Source organism: Dermacentor albipictus, chromosome 9 (genome assembly GCF_038994185.2).
Source record: "Dermacentor albipictus isolate Rhodes 1998 colony chromosome 9, USDA_Dalb.pri_finalv2, whole genome shotgun sequence".
In the NCBI taxonomy this organism is placed as follows: Eukaryota; Metazoa; Arthropoda; class Arachnida; order Ixodida; family Ixodidae; genus Dermacentor; species Dermacentor albipictus.
The window spans coordinates 70,829,794-70,851,839 of NC_091829.1; the positions used below are offsets into that span (position 1 = coordinate 70,829,794).

At 48.2% G+C, this 22,046-nt stretch overlaps 1 protein-coding gene and 2 pseudogenes across 1 annotated transcript in view; 1 reads left to right on the top strand and 2 right to left on the bottom strand.

The window, feature by feature from the left end:
• Nucleotides 1-1,276, bottom strand: part of LOC135908562 (probable ATP-dependent RNA helicase DDX5 pseudogene) — a 2,075-nt pseudogene extending 799 nt beyond the window's left edge.
• Nucleotides 1-22,046, bottom strand: part of LOC135908563 (5'-3' exoribonuclease 2-like) — a 95,054-nt gene that overhangs the window by 70,221 nt on the left and 2,787 nt on the right. The gene's annotated exons all lie outside the window — the stretch shown is intronic.
• LOC135908561 (probable ATP-dependent RNA helicase DDX5 pseudogene) lies at nucleotides 19,078-20,812 on the top strand (annotated as a pseudogene).

Below are 22,046 nucleotides of genomic sequence, written 5' to 3' on the forward strand. Positions count from 1 at the left end.
CGTTCTGGGTAGCCATCCCGACGCTGACGGTGACCCAGTCCTTCGACAACGTTTCAATGAGTTGATCCGCCCTTCTCGTTCGGGATGCCAGCCACACGAGCGTCTGGCAGTCCGGTCGTACGTTGCCCGCAATGGTGCGAAGCGCCTCATCAAAGCCCATTGCCAACATGCGGTCCACTTCGTCCAGCACCAGGTACATACAGCGGCGAAGATCCACCTTGCACTCCTCCATGAAGGCTACGAGGCGGCCTACCGTCGCGATGCATATCTGAGCACCTTCCTCCAGCTCATTCAGCTGCGGTCTCTTCGGATCGCCTGACGCGAGACACGCCGTTCGGATCCCTGTCCCGTCGATAAGCTCGCGGGCGACGATCTGAACCTGCTGGGCTGCCTCCCGCGTCGCCGTAACCACTAGCACAACGGGTCCCACGCCACGCTGCATGGCTGGCTGATGCTGTATGTGGATGATGGCCGGAACGAGGTAGGCCAGTAACTTCCCTTCCGATGCGGCGCAATCCACGGCCACAAGGTCTCTGCCACTGAGCGCTACGGGCCAGCACTGAGCTTGCAATGCGGTGGGTGACGATCCAGGCTGGCGTGCATCGACGATCTTTGTTATGCGTTCCGGAAAGCCGGCTTCGTCCATGTGCAGGATGGGCTTGGGCACACCGCGTCCTGCAACAGTGATATCGTTGGCCTTCCGGTAGGCCTCCACTTCTCCCGTCGATCGCAGGGCCGTTCTGAAGTGTTCGCGGTAGAAATCTTTCTCGTATGCCGGCAAGTGAACGCTTGTCCAGTCTGGCATGCGCAGGCTGCGGCCCGCTTCGCTGCTCCGAGACTTGTTGTACCCTCCGTATCTGATGGCCAAGATCTCTATAAGGTCGGCCCGGTTCAACGACGTCAACTTACGGCATCCCAAATCACTTGCTGGGTTTGCGCTTAACCAGGTCGGGGACCGAACCCCTTCGTGCGGTCCATTCCTCGGCGCATCGTTCGGCGTAGCGAAGCGAACACTGTACGGAACGATCGATAGGAACAGCTTTGGGAACCCTGGTTTTCCGCTGTACGCCATGTTTAGCTGCTACTGCTGGAAAGCGTCAGCTAGTTTCTGTCGTGCATCAGCAGCTGCACTCTGCGCGTACGGCGGCCTGAACGTTTAGGCCACCTCTAAGGAGCGGCGGCAACAATTTGTACTTTACGCAACGCAGCCGGTCCCCTAGGAGCTCACCCATTCACCTTCCATCATGTCTCGCGGCCGCCGCCCCAGGAAGTTGGTAATGATGATGGCATCATCATTACTACGATGATGATGCTCAGCGTTGCTCAAACAGCCAGACGTTTCTCGCCAAACACGATCCCCTGAAGTAAAATGATTGTTTTTTTACAAGTTGCACTCAGAAGTGGGCACTTTCTGGTACTACTTATAGATGCAACGCCTCTGCCCTCTCATAGGATGAAATAGAAATGCGACTCGCCATGATAGGTGAGTGGCTATGGTGTTGCTTTGCCAAACTCGATGGTACATGTCGATGCGGGCGAAATGCAAGAACGCCATGCGTAAGATTTGGATGCGCGTTAAAAAGAACTCCACGTGGTCAAAATTAATATGCGTGTCCCCTTACGGTGGTTGTGAGGTTTTGGCACGTAAAGCACTACAATGCGTTCCACTTCTACATACTTGGTACAACTGTAGCACCATCTGCCGCGACCATTCCAAATTGAGAAAAATTGCATTTTGTGTGTGTGCGTGTGTGTGTGCGTGTGTTCTACCATCACTCCCTGCAGAGGGCACGCATTTGTTTTTGTCGCGAAGGTAATAATTAAATAAGTAAACATATTATTGACCAAGAAGACGAACTTTCTAAACTTTACCTGGCGATAAAAGACCACGTATTGTCCGAAAATCCCCGTCTTCACCTAACGGCTTAATCATTCATAACGCCCCATTTGTGCCACTGAATGCATGATTTTTATGTGCAGTACAGTGACTTAAATTTCCCTTCAATACCAGGATGTGAAAATTGTTTGACAATAATCGTGAGAAGTCTGTACATTGTTCGCAAGTTTATCTACAAATATTTGTTATTTCATTCAATTCGCGTCTAGCAATATTTGATTCGTGGTTGCTCTGATTCGTCTTATGGCACTGTTTGATTTGTTCTGAAAAACTGTTATTGGAAGAGAAGCACAAATTTTTTTTATTATATTCCTTCCATGTCTTTCGTCACCCACGCCTGCCCTCATCGTCGTCTTCTTCCTCTTGGGGCCATCTAATGTAAATAATCACATTGAAATTTTATTCGAATCTCCTGGCGCCGAATTTACATAACTGCCGACGCAAGCATCTGGCGTGAACCGGCGGCGTTAGTTGAACAGTTTAATCAAATCATGTGATCGTGTTAGGATGTCACTTTTGTTTGATTTCAAGGCAAATGGCATTGCTACCTGGGCAAGTATTTCTTGTGTAATCGGCTGACAGGAGGTGAGAAGCGCGCATAAATGGAGAGTGTTTCGGTGGGTGCGATCTGTGGATTCGAACCCACCGAACGTGGACAACCGGATATGGAGGACTCTGCCGGCGTCTGGGATGGGTCCGCTTCCCCTTGCTTAACTTGCGGTGGCTGGTTGAAAATGCCGGCAGCGTGCAAGAGAAGGTTAAAAATGTACCGAAAACGGATCCTCAGCGAAGAAGAATTGGGAGAGCGATGTCGTGTACGGGCCGAAAGGCCTGCCGCACCGAATTTTTTTGGCGCATAGAAATCGATTCTCCCCGGTAGTTCCGAGTAGCCAGTGCCAGTGTAATCTGCAGGCAGCGGCTTTTTATTCCTTCCGCAACGGGGCAGTCTTCAGCTATTCAGAATGAAAAAATTGGAGGACGCTTAAGCTTCGCCTTCAAGAGTGGAACGCGACCGCGTTCCCGTCGACCCGCCAAGGGGTGTAAGACAATGGGCTACGGCGCAGCGACTGCGCGCCCCGCATCGGACGCGGTGAGCGTCAAGCAACGCAGCGTTTGGCGCGGCAACGAAATGTGCGCCTGAGCAAGCGATGCACTCCTGAGCCTTAGAAACAGCTCGTTTCTAAGCCAACACCGCGTTCACTAGAGGCGCTTTTGTACCGCTTTGAAGCATCAAACTCGTGGTTGAGAAGTAGACTCTGTGATCGCCATGCCGAAAGCCCGCGAACTACAAAATCCTTTTTTCGCGAAAGTGCTGCGTATGTAAGAAGTGTGTACGCTGTGCAGGAACCTCCGCCAGACTGGATGCACTTGTTGGATGCATGTGTGTGTTTGCCTGAGTTTTAAGTGTGTAGTTGTGTCCACTTTGTAATACACCTTCAGTTTTCTTTTCCATGTAATAAAGAAAAAAAAACTCGTGGTTGAGTGGTAGCGTCTCCGTCTCACAGTCCGGAGACCCTGGTTCGATTCCCACTCAGCCCATCTTGCAAGTTCTTTTTATTCATGAAGTACCTGCTGGTATTTATCGCTCACGGCCAACGCCGCCGACACCGGCTTTTCTGCGACACGAGCTCCTTAACGCTGTCGCGTTAAAAGTTAGATCTGTTAGTGCTCTTTAGTGCATGCACGCCACATTGACGTCACCAGCTTTCGCCGTTTTGTGACGTAGTGTGACAGAAGGGGGAAGCGGACCCGTAGCGGAAGGTTAATGGCGAAAAAAGAAGAAATCGTAGAATTAAAAATAATTATTTTCATTTTATCCGGCCCATCCATGCCCAATTATTGTCTACACCTCAAACAGATGACGAGGTTTCGCTGTGTCATGACGCCGCGAGACAACAGGCAAAGTGGCAAAACAGGCAAAACGTTTTTGACCAATCGTAGAAGACTACGGTGGCAGCAATGGAATGGAAAGTGATTGAAATGGCTTTGTGTTAAGGCGCCCCTATCGAGATCGTATACCAGTTCGCTTGTACCATGTGGTTCGATAATGTAGGAAGGCGAATTCGACAATATAGTCAGAGGCCGATTTTTCGGACTCGCTACGGGCTTTGAAGACTTCAGAAAAATTGGGCAGTCAAAAAAATGGTAATTTATGTCCTTGCGGGCCTTCAAAGGCTAAAATTCTCGAACCCCCGTCCGAAATAGCTGAGTAGGCCTGCCAGTACATTTATTAGGCGTATCGGTGCTCGCACAGGTGACGGTGGGTGCACGCACGTATGTTAAGGAACATACATTACGGCCCAAACAATGAAACGTTCATTTCCTTCGAGCGCTTCCTAACCTTACGTGAGGCCTCCTTACAGCGAAGGACCGATGGAGGAAGCAAGCATACTCTGAAAGCTCCCTTCACCCGTCCTCACGTAAGGAGCGGTTGCCGCCATGCCTGGGTTCGAGATTATCTCTTAAAAGCTTTAGGCGAACACCAGAACACCACTATTCAATAAAAAAGATTGTATCGTCACACAATCTTTAAGTTGATGAGCTAATATAGAGAAGCGTGGACGCTTTTTTCTAGTTTTGTTTATTAAACCTAAAGAAGTAGCGTATTACGGTGCAAAACTTGATGTGATCCAGCAACGCTGGTACGCCGGCGTCGTGCAACGCCTAGCAACGCTTCCATGCCGCACGCGTGACTGAAACGAACGTGCCTGGCAAAACGTACCGTGCTCGCGCTTCTCCGAAGGTGGGCGACAGCACGCACGCGCAAGCAAACGTCACGTGGTTAAGCAGTAAGGCGAAGCGCTCGTTCAGGGCCAGGAGCAGCGTAAGGACGCATGAAGGTAGCTTGGTCCAAACAATAAAACGTTCCTTTTAGGTGTGTGAGAATATTGAAATTTTCGATTACGAATCGAATACGAATAAGGCGAAGAACTCTCTTCGAATATCGAATCGAATATCGAATACATGTGTAGTATTAAAAAATTGCAAGAGAGGTAACAATAGCTTTATTACCCTTTTAAAAATAACATTGCATTTTACAAGGTTGCTTCAAATTAAAGAGGTACTCAATTATAGATAATGGACTCAGGTAATGCCCTCAGTCAGGTAAAACGCTTGTTACAGATTGTCGTGAAGGAAAATTAACTGCTCAATATGGCCAGAAAGTAAACGCTCTCTATGCACTGTCACATTTCTACCGGTAGAAAAGACTCTTTCACTAGGAACTGAAGTGGCAGGGATCGCCAAGTACTTCCGGGCGAGTGCACTTAAAAGCGGGTAACTGAAGCGGCCAATGGACTGCCACCACTCACAAGGATTCATGCCCCTTTCCAGAAGAGGCTTTTGCGCGTAGTCTGTAACTTCCCCCTCAGGGGCAGATGCCAATTGTGTCTTCTCTTTGTTCATCACTAGATCGTCAAAAGCATTCCATACACTCGATGCCACCAGTGGACACGAAGTCGACGCTGGCACGGCGGTGTCCCCACGGTGTTCCACGACGGCTTCCTGGAGCTCCCTTGTCACAAGGTTTTTCAGCCAGATCATCTGAACAGATGCCTGATGAACTGTGGCCATAAAGCGCGGATCAAGAAACATGCCTAGGCTGGCCACTTCATCAAATTTCCACTCCGCACAAAGAGCCTTGATACATTTTGAATCAATGTTAGCAAACCCTGAGTTGCCTTTGCAACCTTCAAGGCAATGGGGCATTCCAAAATAATTGGAATTATAAAGCTTGGTGAAAAAGAAACCGGAACTGATCATGTCTCAAATGCCTGAAGCAGATAGACTGAAACAGAGCATACAGATAATGAGCGGATCATGCGAAGTTCTCAGTTAATAAACATGTTCTTAGGAGAATGCGGAGCAAGCATACAATTGGTTAATTGCTCAATTATTCGCAGTCAATCCGAATATTCGCCGTTTCCACCGTTATTCGGCCGTCCTCGGATATTCGTGAATTTCCGAACATGCATTTCTCGAATCGAATACGCTTCGAATATGGAAAATATTCGATTCGTATTCGAAATTCCGAATATTCGCACATTCCTAGTTCCTTTCCTTCGAGCGCTTCCTAACCTTACGTGAGGCCTCCTTACAGCGAAGGACCGATGGAGGAAGCAAGCGTACTCTGAAAGCTCCCTTCACCCGTCCTCACCTAAGGAGCGGTTGCCGCGTGCCTGAGTTCGAGATTATCTCTTCATATCTTTCCGCGAACACCATTATTCTATTACAAAATGTTGTATCATCGCACAGTCTTTAAATTGAATAGCTAATATAGAGAAGCGTGGACGCTTTCTTCTAGTTTCGTTTACTAAAGTTAAAAAACACCCGCCGTGGTTGCTCAGTGGCTATGGTGTTGGGCTGCTGAGCACGAGGTCGCGGGATCGAATCCCGGCCACGGCGGCCGCATTTCGATGGGGGCGAAATGCGAAAACACCCGTGTGCTTAGATTTAGGTGCACGTTAAAGAACCCCAGGTGGTCGAAATTTCCGGAGTCCTCCACTACGGCGTGCCTCATAATCAGGAAGTGGTTTTGGCACGTAAAACCCCAAATATTATTATTATTAAAGTTAAAAAAAAGTTGCGCATTACAGTGCAAAACTTGATGTGCTCCAGCAACGCTGGCACGCCGGCGTCTTGCAACGCCTAGCAACGCCTAGCAATGCTTGCATGCCGCACGCGTGACTGAAACGAACATGCCTGGCAAGACGTACCGTGCTCGCGCTTCTCCGCAGGTGGGCGACGGTGCGCATGCGCAAGCGAATGCCTCGTGGTTAAGCAGTGAGGTGAAGCGCTCGTTCAGGGCCAGGAGCGGCGTAAGGACGCATGAAGGTAGCTTTGGAGCTAACTTATGCTGAGGAAGCACCAAGGAAGCCTTCACCGAGGGCCCCTCAGTAAGGAAGCTTTCAGAGTGACATAAGGTAGCCTCACCCCAATGAAGGCTTCCTTAGTGACGTAAGGAAGGTTTCATTGTTTGGCTTCTTATGCTGAGGAAGTACCAAGGAAGCACCAAGGAAGCCTTCACCGAGGGCGCCTCAGTAAGGAACCTTTCAGAGTGACATAAGGTAGCCTCACTGCAATGAAGGCTTCCTTACTGAGGTAAGGAAGATTTCATTGTCTGGCCCTAGGACCAGTGACAGTAGCCCCCTTCCACAGTGACACGCTTCACCACAATACTTTACAAGTGCTTGACCACATAGGCACCACTGTAATGCGGCAAATGTTAGTTTTGGTAACTACAATTATGGAACGTTTCTTTTAGAAACTTGCTGTGCCTCTTGCGCTGCGAAGCCAGCCGCAAAGATGACGAAGGTGGACTCGGCGCCATTGCGCACACCGGCGAATCGCCTTAAATAAAAACAGGGTACTCGGTACCGAACACGGAACTTGCAGGGCGCACGACAGCGCAAAAAAAATGATCGACCTGCCGTGGGCACCTAGGTGGCCATGGCGTTGCCCTACTACGTGAAAGGGCGCGGGATCAAATCCCGACCACACCGGCCGAATTTTGATGGGGAATAAATGCAAAAAAAATACGCCCGTGTACCGTGAATTGGGTGAACGTGGGTGCAATTGGGTGCACTGGGTGCACCAGGTGGTCGAAATTAATCAGGACTCCTCCACTAGTTCGTCCCAAATATTAGGGGTTTCCAAATATTCTGAAATTTCTAATAATGAATCTTATAGTGTTCTATTCGATTCACTCTTCAAAGCGAATATAGTCACTATTCGTAAACGTGAATATTTTTCAAATACGTTTCTAATACTTGAAAACATCAACTGCGCCCCATTAAACATAAATTTAAAACAAATGTATTAGAAATCATCACCCCCGCGAGAATAGTATAGACATAAAACATGAGACCTGGCGTAGTGGAGCCGGCTACGTCACTTACGTAACCATAGCTTACATGCTGTACAGCGATCATTCGCACTCTACGAAGAGTCCTGTGCATGCGAAAAAACTGCCTGTTTGTTTTTAATGCTCCAACTGTGTTTTTAATAAACAGCGCTTCATAACGTACTAGGTAATGACAGAAACTTGCTCCACTTTAGGAATACTAAACTACAAACATCGTTTTACGATAGTTGTGGTAGCTGCTGTTGAGTACTCGAAAACTATTCGATAATCGGTTCGATATGCGTCTGGTAACTACTCGATTCGTATGTTCTATTCCGCCTCAAAAATCACTCTTTGCACACACCTAAATGACATCGTAGTTTCGGCGCGTAAAACCCCAGAGTTTAATTTTAATCTAACACCGTGTAATCACTTTCGGCGTCCGAAATTTTAGACGTCTTCATGCATAGCCCATATGTGGTACGTGGCGGCACCGCGATGATGTCCGAATATTCAGCGATGTCCGAAAAATCGGTCGTTGAATGTACTTATTCTCTATGCGACACAGCGCACAGCCTGATCATAGATGGGTCGCGAGGGGCGCAACCGTCGTAAAAGCTGTCGGGCAACAACAAGTGAGAGACATGCGAGCATCGCTGGCAGCATGTGAAGAAGAACGCATCAAGAAAAAATACATTTGGAGGAGGCTAAAGCTTCACCTTTAAGAGTGGAACGCGGTAGCATTCAAAGGCTCCTGACTGCTTATCATGCGTCCCCGCAACTGCAGCTTATCTAACCGTAACGTTTACCGGCAAACGCTGGCTGCGAACACTATGCACGAAGGCAAGCTTTCTGGTAGAAACGCGCCCTCTTCCGTTGGTCGGTTTCCTGTTATTGTTTCGCACTATAGTTTCAATCTGAGAAGAGCTAACATAAAAGATGTGCGCTGTCTGTTTTTTTTTGCCGTTTTTTCTTGGTGCGCTGCCGAAGCAACGTCTATTTGCTGAAGCGACGTCCGATGCTGGACGCCGAACGCCGACGCCTGATTTTCTGCGACGCGGGGCCCTTAACGCTGTCGCGTCAAAATTCAAGGCGAGCAGGTCAGTGTAGTCACACCAGCTTACAAAAAATCCTAAGACATTCACTTCGTTCGAAATAGCCGCTGCCCAAATACTTCGTCCTTGACTCCAAAGATTCGTCCTTGATAAATACAGACGTTGAGAGCAAATCAGCACAATTTTAATCTTTATGGCCACAGTGGGTAATGAAGCGTGTCTTTTAAACAATAGCGGTTATCGAGTCAATTCCGTTTTGTTGTGTGTCAGCGCCCTCCAGGGGTGCGATCGGAGACGGTTGTTCGGCGCGTTCGTTCGGTTACCGGCGCGCGCGATTGGCCTACTCCGCGCCGACGTCGCCAGCCGCGGGGCGCCGCCCCGTTTTTGGTGACGTCAAAATGACGACACGCTCCTGTCAATCATCCGCCCACCGAGCATTTCGTCCGAACGCGACGGGAGTTGAGAAGTTTGGAGCGATCATACGGCTTCGCATGGCGCGTCTGGTGGATTGGATTGGATCCAACAGGCGGCCTTTTCGGCTGCAGAATGGCACGTTTGCGAAACGCGTTTGAAGAAATGACAGAAAGTGAATTCCGGCGTCGTTTTTCTTTCTCGAAACAAATAATTCGTTGGTTGCACAGAGAAATCGACAACATCATCGGTGCCAGCGAGCCACTGGGATGTTGTCGCTGCCTCTTGAAAACTGCGCCACTCTTCCCGTCGTTTTTTTTTTCTTTTTCCTTCTCGCTGTGCGCGACACCACCTAGGGACGACGCAAAGAACCTAATAGTTATAAATTGCAGTAGCCACACGTACTACTATTTGAAAACGTGTTTGGGCTTGAGAAGAAAAATACATTTTTTTTAGATAAAGATTTAATTCATTTGGAAGACGAGAAACATTTGGTTTTGTAGTATACTGCTTGCAAGCAGACGACAAACGACGGAAGTAAACTTCCGGGGAGGTCACCGCTTCCTGATTGGCTGCTCTCTTCGCCCCGCTGTCACAAATTTTGCATACTGCAACTTTGTGACGTTGCAGCAACTGAACAGAACGCGCAGCGAACAAAATATCTGCGATCGCGCCCCAGTATAACTATAGCTGGAATCCCAGAAGGCACTGCCGAAATTTTTTATGGCAGAAATCGCGGTCTCCCGGCAGTATATAACATATCTGTATCCAAAGATTACGGGTTGTAGATTCTGCCCCTCACCCCCCTCTACACTTTTTTTATTCTTCTCTGTCTCTTTTTCACTTTCTTCTTGCGTTCTTTAACAGTGGTTACACTGTCGCACATTGACATCCCACTGACATAAACTTGTGTTTGACTTCTACTAGTCTCAGCTGATCGCTACATAATATTTCTTCATTCCCATAAGGTCACAGAGTCATCAAATTGAGTTAGCCTTGAACACGCGATTTGCATTTATAGTTTTGGGTACGAATAGTTTTTGTCCTTTCTTCCGCAATGTCGCGCCCAAGGACCCTGGTCTTAGTCGAGAACATTATTTCTTATTCCGCTGATACTGTTCATGAAGGCGTATTAAAGACTAAGTTGACGTATGCTGACCAAAAATGGCGACCACTTTCCAGTATTTTACAGCGAAGCTGTCTATGGCCAGGATCCGGGACTTTATTGCATCCTCGCGGAAAGACTGTCCCCCAAAAGGTGTGAGTGAAAGAGCCAACAACAACAGCAAACGCATACCGCCGCTCACGTCAATGTGTCTCTGTTAGTGTATGACGTAGTGCACGACGTAGCGTGCACCTATGCATGCTACGTAGTGCATACTACGGCACGTAGCCTGCATACTACGCATGCACGCTACGTGACGTAGTGCACGACGGAGCGTGCGCCTGATAAGCCGACCGAGGTAAATTTTCGGTGCCATTTCGCTTCACCGTTGCTATGGGAAGACCAGGCGTCATCCATACGCCTGAAGAGCAGCGTATCTACGAGGAGCGACAGAGAGAGCAGCGGCGGGAGAGAGACCGTCGACGTCGTGCCCATATGGGGGCCCGAGAAGAAGAGCGTGCCCGCCATGTGGCACCTAAGTGACGAGCAAGAGCCGACGACGCATATCGGGATGTCGAGAATGCCGCACAGAGACGTCAACGCCACCAGGGCAGTGTGCCGAGATTAGAACTTTATGAGGGACACATTATCGTGGCTCTCCTCTACCCCTATCCCATTCCCCCGGTGTACGGTAGCCAACCGGACTTTATTCTGGTTAACCTCCCGGCCTTCTGCTTTTCTCTTTCCTCCTCCTCCTCCGTCTTCCACCGACGACACGCCCGTCATTGTGGTGGGCCATTTTAACATCGACGTGTTGCGGCTGCTGTTCTTTTGTGCTCGAACAGTTTGGTCTACAGTGTTACAGTGACCCCAAAGTGCCTACGACGACGCGTCATCGGTCGTGTGTAGATTTGACGCTGGCCAAGAACCAAACCAGCGTCGTCCTGGAGCCATTGGCCGTGTATCACAGCGACCACAAGGCCACTATCACTTGCGTGGCAAAATAAAAGAGACGAAAACATAAAATTTCAGGCACAGAGCCAACTGCGTACCTCTCTGTACTTGCACAAACGATATACATGTTAATCAGATAGTTAAACAACATGAGCCTAATTACAAATGGCATAATAAGTAAATAGGGAGAAAGAGCTCTAACAACCACGACAGCATCTTCGCTGCTCAACCACCTTCACTGAGTGGAATGGCCGATGAAATTATTATTTTCTTTGCTTAAAAACATTTTTAAAGCTCTTCATGTGCGACAGAAAACTTGCTTTCACTGGAATAAACATGTCGAGTAAGTCCCCAACTTTGATTTGTCTAGCATCTAGACTATTACTGACCCTGACGAAGCATTAGCTAAATATGCAGAGTCATACCAAACGCTAGCAACCACTCAACGGCGGTTCGCAATTCTAATAGACGGTATTGTGCTCCCCACAGTACCTAGATTAGCTATTCTCTAGTGCAATCTCTGTATAAAACAGATAACTTATAAATAAAAAAGTATGCATGAGCGTTGTACCACTTTCTCATCTCGACGCAGCCCGGTGTCATTATCGATGGTTTGAAACTTGATCCGACCCGTATAAACGACAGCGCTGCGGCGACACGAACTGCTGCGGACGGCGGCGCAAGGCGAATTGATGACGCAAGCAAACTACTGCAGGTGGCGACACCAGGTGCGCTGATGACGTTCCTACCATTATGAGCCGTTATCGCTTGTTAGCCCTTTATTCATTCGCATCGAATCATTATGAACCGTGAACAATAACACTCCAGCGGCGGCTGAGCGTCGCGCAGCCCCGCGGGCCCTGTCTTGAACGAGATCTGCGATGGGGGCAGAGTGACGGCGAGTGCTGATAGCTTCGTGTGCGCTGTGTTCGCGCCGCTTATTTCGCGTCGAAGGGAGAGTTAGCACAGGGTGAATTCGCTCGCTGCTGCGGGCCCTATGTTGAAAGCGACAGTATTACGTGATGGACGGACGGATGGACGGACGGTATTCCTCGTTGGATAGGCATAAAAATGCTAACGCAATTAGAAAGAGCAAAAAAGAAATAAACGAAAAGCCAGTCACTGCATGAGACTTGTAAAGGTCGTTTTAAAACATAGTAAGACATCCTATCTACGCTTCCAGAGGAATCAAAGCGGCATTACTATGAATTCAAACTTAAACACTGCATTAAAAATACGAAAAAAAAAGCTACGACTATTTCACCAATTTCTGAATAGCTCTGAGGCACGCACTCCTGTGAGGTGTGCATCTTGCTATGGATCTAGGGCATACTGCAAAGCGCTCCAAAAGACATTGGTAATGCCTTCAGTGATAATTTCTATTCTAATACTAACTGTTCTAACACTGTAGCCAATTCTCCTCATTTTCCTCGTAATTCACAACTGTTTCTTTCTTTATTTTTCCACCTGCCGAGAGGAAACACCGTCTCTTATTTAAAACTTAACATCAACTTGTCAGGGCTTCACAATAACCACAGCAAACACATTAAGACTTCGCTGTTTTTCTTTCCTCAATCTTAGTTTACATTTTCAATCGTTGTTTCAAAACATACATCTTTGCTGAAGCGATTCAGAACCGCGATGGTTATTCGGGCACTGAAGCAATGCGATGAAAAATAAAATTATGGGGTTTTACGTGCCGAAACTATGATCTGATGATGAGGCACGCCATAGTGAGGGACTCTGGAAATTTTGACTACCTCGTGTTCTTTAACGTGCGCCTAAATCTAAGTGCACGGATGTCTTCGCATTTAGGCCTCATCGAAATGTGGCCACCATGGCCGGGATTCGATCCCGCAACCTAAAGGCGATTCAAATGACATGGCGAAGTGGCATGTCACTACAAATGACATGGGTAATTACGGACTGATTTGTGTACTTCCCTTCATGGATAAAGTAACCAAAAAACTAATGGATAGGTGTTATCTTCGTTCAAAAACTGTTGTGGTGAAATCAAATTGAACAGGTATGCACAAAACTATCTTTCAGTTGTTGCACACTAGTTAAAACTTCGACAGTACAGTGTCGAGCTTCTACCTTTCAACATTCTTCGATCCTTATACTTTCGCCTATTTGATGTTAAATTTCTTCTGTTCCGTCGGATCATGGACACTGAGTTATATCAGTTACCTCACTCTTCTACAATAATTACAACAGCACGCACTAAAGACAATGTGTCCTCCACGTCAAAATTTACGCACAGCTGATCACTTTGAAGAACTACGCGTCATGCCTCTTACAACATTGCGGAACTACGAATTGTCCATGATAGCACGCAACATGTTATCTCGCAAGCTACCTCTTCCCTTTAAGACTACACTCCCTTCCGGCGCGAAATACAATAGATGAACCGAGCGGTAATTTTTTATCATCCTGCCTGTTCCAATGCCTACGGTGAGTGGATGATTGAGTTTACTGGCGCGAAAAATACGAAACAGCCTGTCAGTAAAAGTCAAAATGTCAAGTAAATTCAGCATGTCTTTCAAACAGTTTCATATTGACAACTTGGAAGTTCCTTGGAATTTTCTTTTTGCATGCCAGCAGTGTGTCGATGTGTCTATTTTACTGAGTGTGTAACTCTTCCGCATTATTTCATACTAGTAAAAATTACTATTAATTTACCGTGGCGGATAAAACATGAAAATGTTATTCATGAAAATGCCGTATGCGTTAGTTCCCTTGGTTCGCTGGTCATAAACAATAATACTTTTCGCTTTGAACATCTTTCTAGCAGCCTGGTTATTGGTCCAAAAATTTTTATTGTGAACACTTTTAATGCTTTGTTAAAGCTTCTTCACTCTTCATTTTTCAAGTATGGCTACAACTGCGCTAACGATATTTAGAATAATAACACCTAGTTTGGATTTAGGCCTGGTCTTTACCAGTATTCCGTAACGCGTGTTTTTGCAAGCTTCAACTGTATGGTTTAACAGGTACAAGTTTTACATTACTCAACATTTCCTGCTTAACAGGTACTAAGTAGTATCTGCTGGTAACTACCCCTGCCATCGTGCAGCTCTTAACAATGTGGTGCCACAAGCTGCAATCCTGCGTCCTTTATTGTCATTACTGCATGTTAATGATGTGCCATCCTGCCTATTGTATTCATCGAGTTTTCTTATGCCGACGACAATACACTTCATTCTCATCACTCTTGTAGCACAGCACTTATGTCACGCTTGCAAGATGTGCCAGTTTTGTTTCAACAGTGGCGTCTGCGAATGGGTTATACATAAATGCATCTAAAACTAGCGGTACAATCGTTCTTTCCCCTAACAACAAAATTAGACATCACTCAGGCACTGTATACGCGTAAACCGACTGATACCAACACAGGAACACTGTTATACTTAGATGTTACAGTTGACTACCACGTGAAATGTTTCGATCATTTCACGTTAGTTGGCAAAAAGGTTCTGCTTAGTATAAGAGCCTCACTTTACGCCAGGCCTTAAATCCTCGCCTACACTCTCACGGTGTAATATTGTGCTTTTATACAAAGTCATATGAACTATTACACTTATGCTACTCACAGCTGGAGTTAATTGAAGTTACAAAAAAATGGCTGTGGCTTAGGTAAGGTTAAGCCCAGGATGCGAAGCATACTAGCCTTTATTTTAGTTGTTGAACCACTGTTTAGCCTGGTGAACTGCTGTTGCTTGGCTATATTTGGTTCGGCTAGACGAAGAAACAACTCATGCATTACTTCTTCGCCTTCAAGAGTGGAACGCGACAGCGTTCCCGTCGACCCGCCAAGGGGTGTAAGACAATGGGCTACAGGGCAGCGACTACGCGTCCCGCATTGGACGCGGTGAGCGTCGAGCAAAGCAGCGTTCGGCGCGGCAACGAAATGTGCGCCTGAGCAAGAGACGCACGCCTTAGAAACAGCGCGTTTCTAAGGCAACACCGCATTCACTAGAGGCGCTTTTGTACCGCTTTGAAGCGTTGTACTCGTGGCTCAGTGGTAGCGTCTCCGTCCCACACTCCGGAGACCCTGGTTCGATTCCCACCCAGCCCGTCTTGCAAGAGTTGAGCCAAAGCCACTTCTCCTCTGTCGTGACGTCACGGTGTCACGTGATTTCATGGTCACCGCCGCGCCTGAGGAGCTGGGTTGAGCCCTCGTAATATGCTTCGCATAAAACAAGCAATTTGAATACTAACTTTTCCCCTTCAGGCTGTCACCGCATTTCCTACATTTTTTTCGCAGTTGAAAGCCCTACCCATCGCAAGTTATATAAGTACAGCGCTAAAAGACATAATGGGGTTTTACGTGCCAAAACCACTTTCCGATTATGAGGCACGCCGTGGTGGAGGACTCCGGAAATTTCGACCACCTGGGGTTCTTTAACGTGCACCTAAATCTAAGTACACGGGTGTTTTCGCCCCCATCGAAATGCGGCCGCCGTGGACGGGATTCGATCCCGCGACCTCGTGCTCAGCAGCCTAACACCATAGCCACTGAGCAACCACGGCGGGTATAATTACAGCGTTGGTATATCAGTGATCAGTGATCAGTGATTGTGACAGTGATCACATGGGCACGCCAGGCGCATTCGACGCGATGTTTCATATCAAGTCCAAGGGATATATAACACCATGTCCGCGCGCCGCACGCTGTATGCGCGAGTGAAAGCATGCGAGGGTAAGCTGACGATGGTGGCTCAATCTCGCGACCCATTGAGAAAAGCGGCTAGGAAGCGCGCCATCTTCCGTCGCGCGCAACGCATAGGAGAAGAGGAGAGGGAGGGGGGGGGCGTTCTACTCCGGTGGCTGCTGCGTAAGGCGCGGCCGCGCGAGCCTGTCTTGAAAGCGGTCTGCGATGGGGACAGAATGAGTGGCGGCGAACGCGCGACCAGTGGCACGAGCGCGAGGGGCGGTACAGAAACGCTGGCATGACGAGCGGCATCGGGACCAGCTGCGGAAGAAGACGACGACGAATGCGCGAGCTGTGGCGAGAGGGTGTGTGTGCGCGAGGCGAGTTCCATGACTTGCTGTACCACACGCCGCGTTTCCCAGACCATCGGGGGTATAAATCACTTAAGGCTTTCACCTTAAGAGGAAGCTTTAGCTCGGACCCAACTCCGACGCGGCCTATTCAAGTACATGTGAAAACGCAAAACCGTTTTTCTGAGATAACCCCTGGACCGATTTTAATGAAATTTGTTGCATTTGAGAGAAAAAGTTAAATTCTAGTGACTGTTGGAAGTGGAATTTTGATTTAGGGCTTGAATTTTGTTAAAAGAATTTTCAAAAATTCAGCAGTTTGGAAAAAATAGAAGAAATAAGTTTACAAACTAATAGCTCTGCATCAAGAACAGATATCGCGATTCTGTAAACGGCATCCATTAGACCATTCAAAGCGGACAAATTTGTCATGTCAGTTTACATCTTACGTGAATTTGTTACGTTGTTTACGAGGGTTCTGCAAAAGTTGTAATTACACATTTCCCCATTTTTTGAGGTTCATGTGTAACATATCAATTTTGTCCGCTTTAGATATGCTATCAGGTACAATTCACAGAATTGCGATATCATTTTTTCTTGCTGAGTTACGGAGTTGTAAACTTGATAGTTTCGTTTTCTGAAAATTTGCGATTTTTGCCAAATGTTTATAAAAAATTGACTACCTAAATCGAAAATCGAAACCAACAGTCACTAGATTTTAAGTTTTTCTTTTAAATGCAGCAAACCCCGTCAAATTTGGAGCAGTGGTTGCCTAGAAAAACGAATTCTCCTTTTACATGTATTTAGATAGGAGCACCCGAGCTAAAGCTTCCTCTTAATAGACAGTTTTAGTACTGCGTCATGACGATACGTACGCAGCACGCAAGGGCTTTGCGGAACGTAGGAGCGCGTGTCGCGTTGGGGCTTTTAGTACTGCGAAATGCCTACGTACGTAAGAGGGCGAGCGTAAGACGCCGGGCGCGTCGGAGCGTATGGCCGTGTCCGCCAGTACGTCGAACCGTCGGCCAAACTAGACGCTGTTGATCTCGCTAACGTGATGTAACGTGTGGGCGCGTTACCGCTTCGTCGGACTATATTTAGGCCTTTAAGAGACTCTACTTTTAAAGCGGATATAATCCACGAATCATATCGAGAAAAATAAAAAAAACGAGTACTTGCTTTCTCAGGCTGGCACGGTCATTTGCGACAAACTGCGCCAAAAGCAGGTCGAGCCTTTCGCGCAAACAGCACACACTGAACACTTCCTCAAAAACAAAGTTCCTATTTTTGCTATACATTCCCAACGTGCAGGGTCTGGGAATGCCTTCTGCGCGTTCACTTCACGAAGCAAAGCCAAATCGTAGGCCATTGAAAGTACCGCCTTCCGCGAGTCGCTTTTGACGCTGCCATCTTGGAAAACTCTTTTGTCTCGCGCTCTCCCGAACAAACGAGAACCACGAGAGCAGCACGCAAGGCTCCCTACGTACGCACGCAAGAATCGGATGCGTGCGTACGCAATGGCCGCGTACGCATCTCGTACCGTTTGTGTTGCGTTCTGCACATGCGCAGTTTGCAGAACGCAGCGATCTTACGTACGCAACGCCGTTGCGTACGCTACGTACGCAGTACTAAAACTGCCTAATAAAACATTCCCCAATTGTGCATAGTCACAGGATGGTGGGCACAATGACAGTCACATACAGTGGACGCCCAATCACACGCACCGTTCATACTTTAGCCGGATATGCAGGTTCCGCTTTAGAACTGAGGTGCTTCTTCTTGGGGCACCACAGCCCGTATACACTTCTCGTGCCAACACCAACAAGCTTCTTGTAGTGATCGCCACGTGTTGATGATTCTGATTTTCACACTGCGGGGCACACCCACAAAAGGGGATCGGCCAAAAAGCGTGTCCGCGTGTTGATGACAATGGCGATTTCCATGTCATGGCGCATACCCGCGACAAGGGATTGAACAAGAACTGGGCGGAACACATCCTTCCGACGCCAACTAGCCCTGTGAGATGATTGCTGCGTGAGCATGACGATTGTGATTTAGAAACTCTAGCGTATGCTTTGCTGTGCCTTGCTGTGCTTTGCTTGCTTGCTTACTTGATCGAGCACATCCATATACTTACTCTGACCAATATCACACGAAGCAGTAAATAATTTAATTACTCTCCATATTCGACAGCCATTTTGTCCCCACGGGGCGTGATGTGCTAAACTGGGACTTCTTTCGTACGATATTCAGAAAAAGCACAAAATTATTGCTTTATAGAGGTAAAATGTGCATTTTTCAGAGTCTCTGTCATAGAAATTGATACTTGAGAGCCAGAAAGATGACTGTTCGATATAGTTAATCAACCCTGCCGTTGAAGTGCTTGAGGTATTTCTTGCGAATTCACAGCAATGTTCGGAGCTTGAAGTTCATTGATGACAGTTTGGCGAGTTTGATCGTACTATGGAATTTTTAAGTTATGTTTCAGCAAAATGTTCCCTGAAGAAATACCAACGCACTACAAGTTCAGTTGTTAAATACCAGTTATCTTATTGGCTTAATAGTTGAAATTATTATTTTTTTTACTTCCTCTCGCTATCTCTATTTTGCGGGTTTCCCTTCTTCCATACCATTTTGAATACGCGCAACATTTCATCTGAATTCAATTCGACCATTTTATTTTAATGTTTACCTAATTTCGTTTAATGAGCATTCAGGGCACCTTCTAATATTGCATTTTGCCAGCGACGTTAAATTCCTGGCCAGTCCATCTTGACGGGAACGCGCCAAAATCTATGACGTCATTATCACCATCAACAACAACGCTCCAACAGCCGCCGTCGGGCCCTGCCGCCGAAGTAACAAGCGATCCCGTTCGACTCCAACGAAACCGCGGAGGCCGGCCTGCCGAGGGGAGGAACGAAATGGAATTAGTCTGGAATCCTTTACACAAAGCCAAGGGAGACTACGCAAATAACGTGCTCTATTTCTGGTGGATTGGGCCCGATGTCTTTGGGAAAAGCCGGGTTGGGTTGTTCCTTCGCAAGCCTGACTGGACGAAGATCCATCTGCAGCCGTTCGAGAAGAACCTGTACGAGGAACACCCGGCCACGACAAACAGGTCATCGGCCGAAGTGGACGCCTACAGGAAAGCCAAAGGGATTTCGGTGAAAGGGCGGAGCGTGCCCAAGCCCATCCTTGCTCTGGAAGAGTCCAACTTCCCCGACTCCATCGTCAAGAGCATCGAGTCCCGACGCGATTACACGTCTCCCACGTGCATCGAGGCACACTGCTGGCCCATCGCACTCACGTGCAGGAACTTTCTGGGCATCGCGGAGACGGGATCGCACAAGACGCTAGCCTACGTCCTGCCCGCGGTCATCCACGTCAGCCGGCAGCCACCGCTTCAACAGGACGACGGACCCATCGCCGTCGTGCTGGCTCCTACGCGCGAGCTGGCCATGCAGATTCACCACGTGGTCTCAGAGCTCGGTGAGTACGCCGGCGTGCGTACCGTCTGCGCCTGGAACGGCGACCCCAAGCGAGGTCAGTACGCCAATCTCAAGAAGGGCTGTCATATCTGCGTGGCCACGCCTCAACGCCTCCTTGAGTTCCTCGAGGAAGGCAAGGTGAATCTGCACCGCTGCACATACCTCGTGCTCGACGAAGTAGACCGCATGCTGGTAATGGGTTTCAAGCAGCACGTTCTCAAGATTACCGAGCTCTGCCGGCCCGACCACCAGACGATAATGTGGGTCACATCCTGGCAAAAAGAGCTCAGGCCCTTTGTCGAGGACCTGCTCGACGACTACGTGGAAGTCAAATTCGGGACGGCGCAGCTGCCCGTCGAAAACAGCGTGGAAATGACCGTCGACGTGTGCCAGGAGGAAGAGAAGGAAGCGAAGCTAGCTGAACACCTCGACGACGTCCTCAAGGAAAAGTCAAAGAAGGCCGTTGTCTTCACCGACACGAGGACTAAGGCCGACGATATTGCGTGGAAGCTGCGAGTCCGGGGCTGGTCTGCCGTCGGTCTTCACGGCCGGAAGAAGAAAGAGGAGCGCGACTGGATCGTTTCCGTGTTCCGGAACGGTACACCAAGCGTGCTCGTGACGACAGACATGGTTGCGCACGACTTGGTTCTCGAGAACGTGCGACTGGTCGTTAACTACGACTGCCCGGACTGCTCGGAGGTCTACGCGCGCAGGTCGAGCCACGTTGCGCGATCAGGTGAACCCGGCGTGGTTCACACCTTCATCATTCCGACCCAGCAGCAGCACGCCACGAACCTGATAGCAATTCTGGAGGATGCCAATCAGCCGGTCGAGCCAGAACTGTACAACATGGCAAAAAAAGGTCGTTCCAAACGATGACGCGTTTGACACCGGCGGGACGGGGAGGTGCTCAGCGTGACGGCGGGTTGTTAAAAGAACTCGAAGCTAGCCCTTAAGAGTGCTCTTAAAATTACCGGCATCCGCGCAACTACTGTCACATACTGCAACAATTTATAACGATTGAAAAATTAAACTATAATTCTTTGCTGGTAATGGCAGAGTAGACGTTACACAAAATAAAGCAGCCAATAATACGTTCGGCTGGTCAGAATGGACCGCTCGTAACACATATTCTTTTCATAGTGCGATTGAGGGGCCGGGGAGGGGGGGGGAGATTGCGTACATGTCCACCTAGTGGACATGCCAATTTCGTCTGCTGCTAAAGTACTAATAGGCTAGGAGCGACTATCTCCTTCTCACGCGTAATTCAGCTCATCCAATCAGAAGCTCAGATGCAGAAGAAATGGACATGTCCACTAGGCGGACACTTACAGAATACACCCGCTAGGAAATAAACACATAAAGGCAATAGTCAATGAAGCTAAGGAAAGCACAGGGGAAATTAGCTGTGGTTGAAATTGAAATGTATAAAATATTAAAGAAAAATTGAAATTAAAGCAGAAGAAAAAATAACGTCGCCGGTGAGGACGGAACCCACAACCTCCGCATTACGCGAACGTTGCACTTGTGCTACGGCGACGGCTATCAATCCGTCCACTAACTTGGGCGTTTACGATTACTAGATGTATACATCTGGGAGTGTTAGCCGGTGCCGCTCAGAGCCAGGGTGGGTGGATGTGGAACATCTTTCATTTGCCCGATGGCGTCACGTAGCACGGGAACTTAGGAGACCAGGCGCGTGGCTAATAAATCCTCGTGTGCTAACTAGTGACATCAAGGCTGCCATAAAAGCTGTTCAGTTACGAGGAGTGTTGACATGCTCAGTTTTTCATTTGACGACGACACTTTTCCCCACATTTCCTTCCCACGCGTAACCTAGCTCATCCGATCGGAACTTCACTAGCACACGAAATGGACATGTCCGCCAGGTGGACACTTACAGAATACCCCCGCTAAGAAAGGATTTCTATCCAGTTGCTGCTGCATCTTCCGCTGTGGCGTGGTGTACCTCGTGGCGTTGGCGCGCGCCTTTTGGTCCACCATATATAGTTGTTTACAAGGAGTGCAGACGTGTTTCCGCTTCCGGCCTCCGGGTGTTCAGGTGAGCGGCTGTATACACTTCAAGTTTAACATAGTGACTTCATGGCACTGTTACGTTTCGCCTCCGACGTGCGGTATAGCCGGCGCGGATGCAACGGACGCCGAGGCTTCGTTCACAGCGGCGGACATTTTGGCCACTTCAGCGCTGTCCCAACGCCTCTTGCTAAGCGCGTCCAGGCATGCTTCAATGCCACGTGTCTTCGTGTGTGTGTGTGTGTGCATGTTG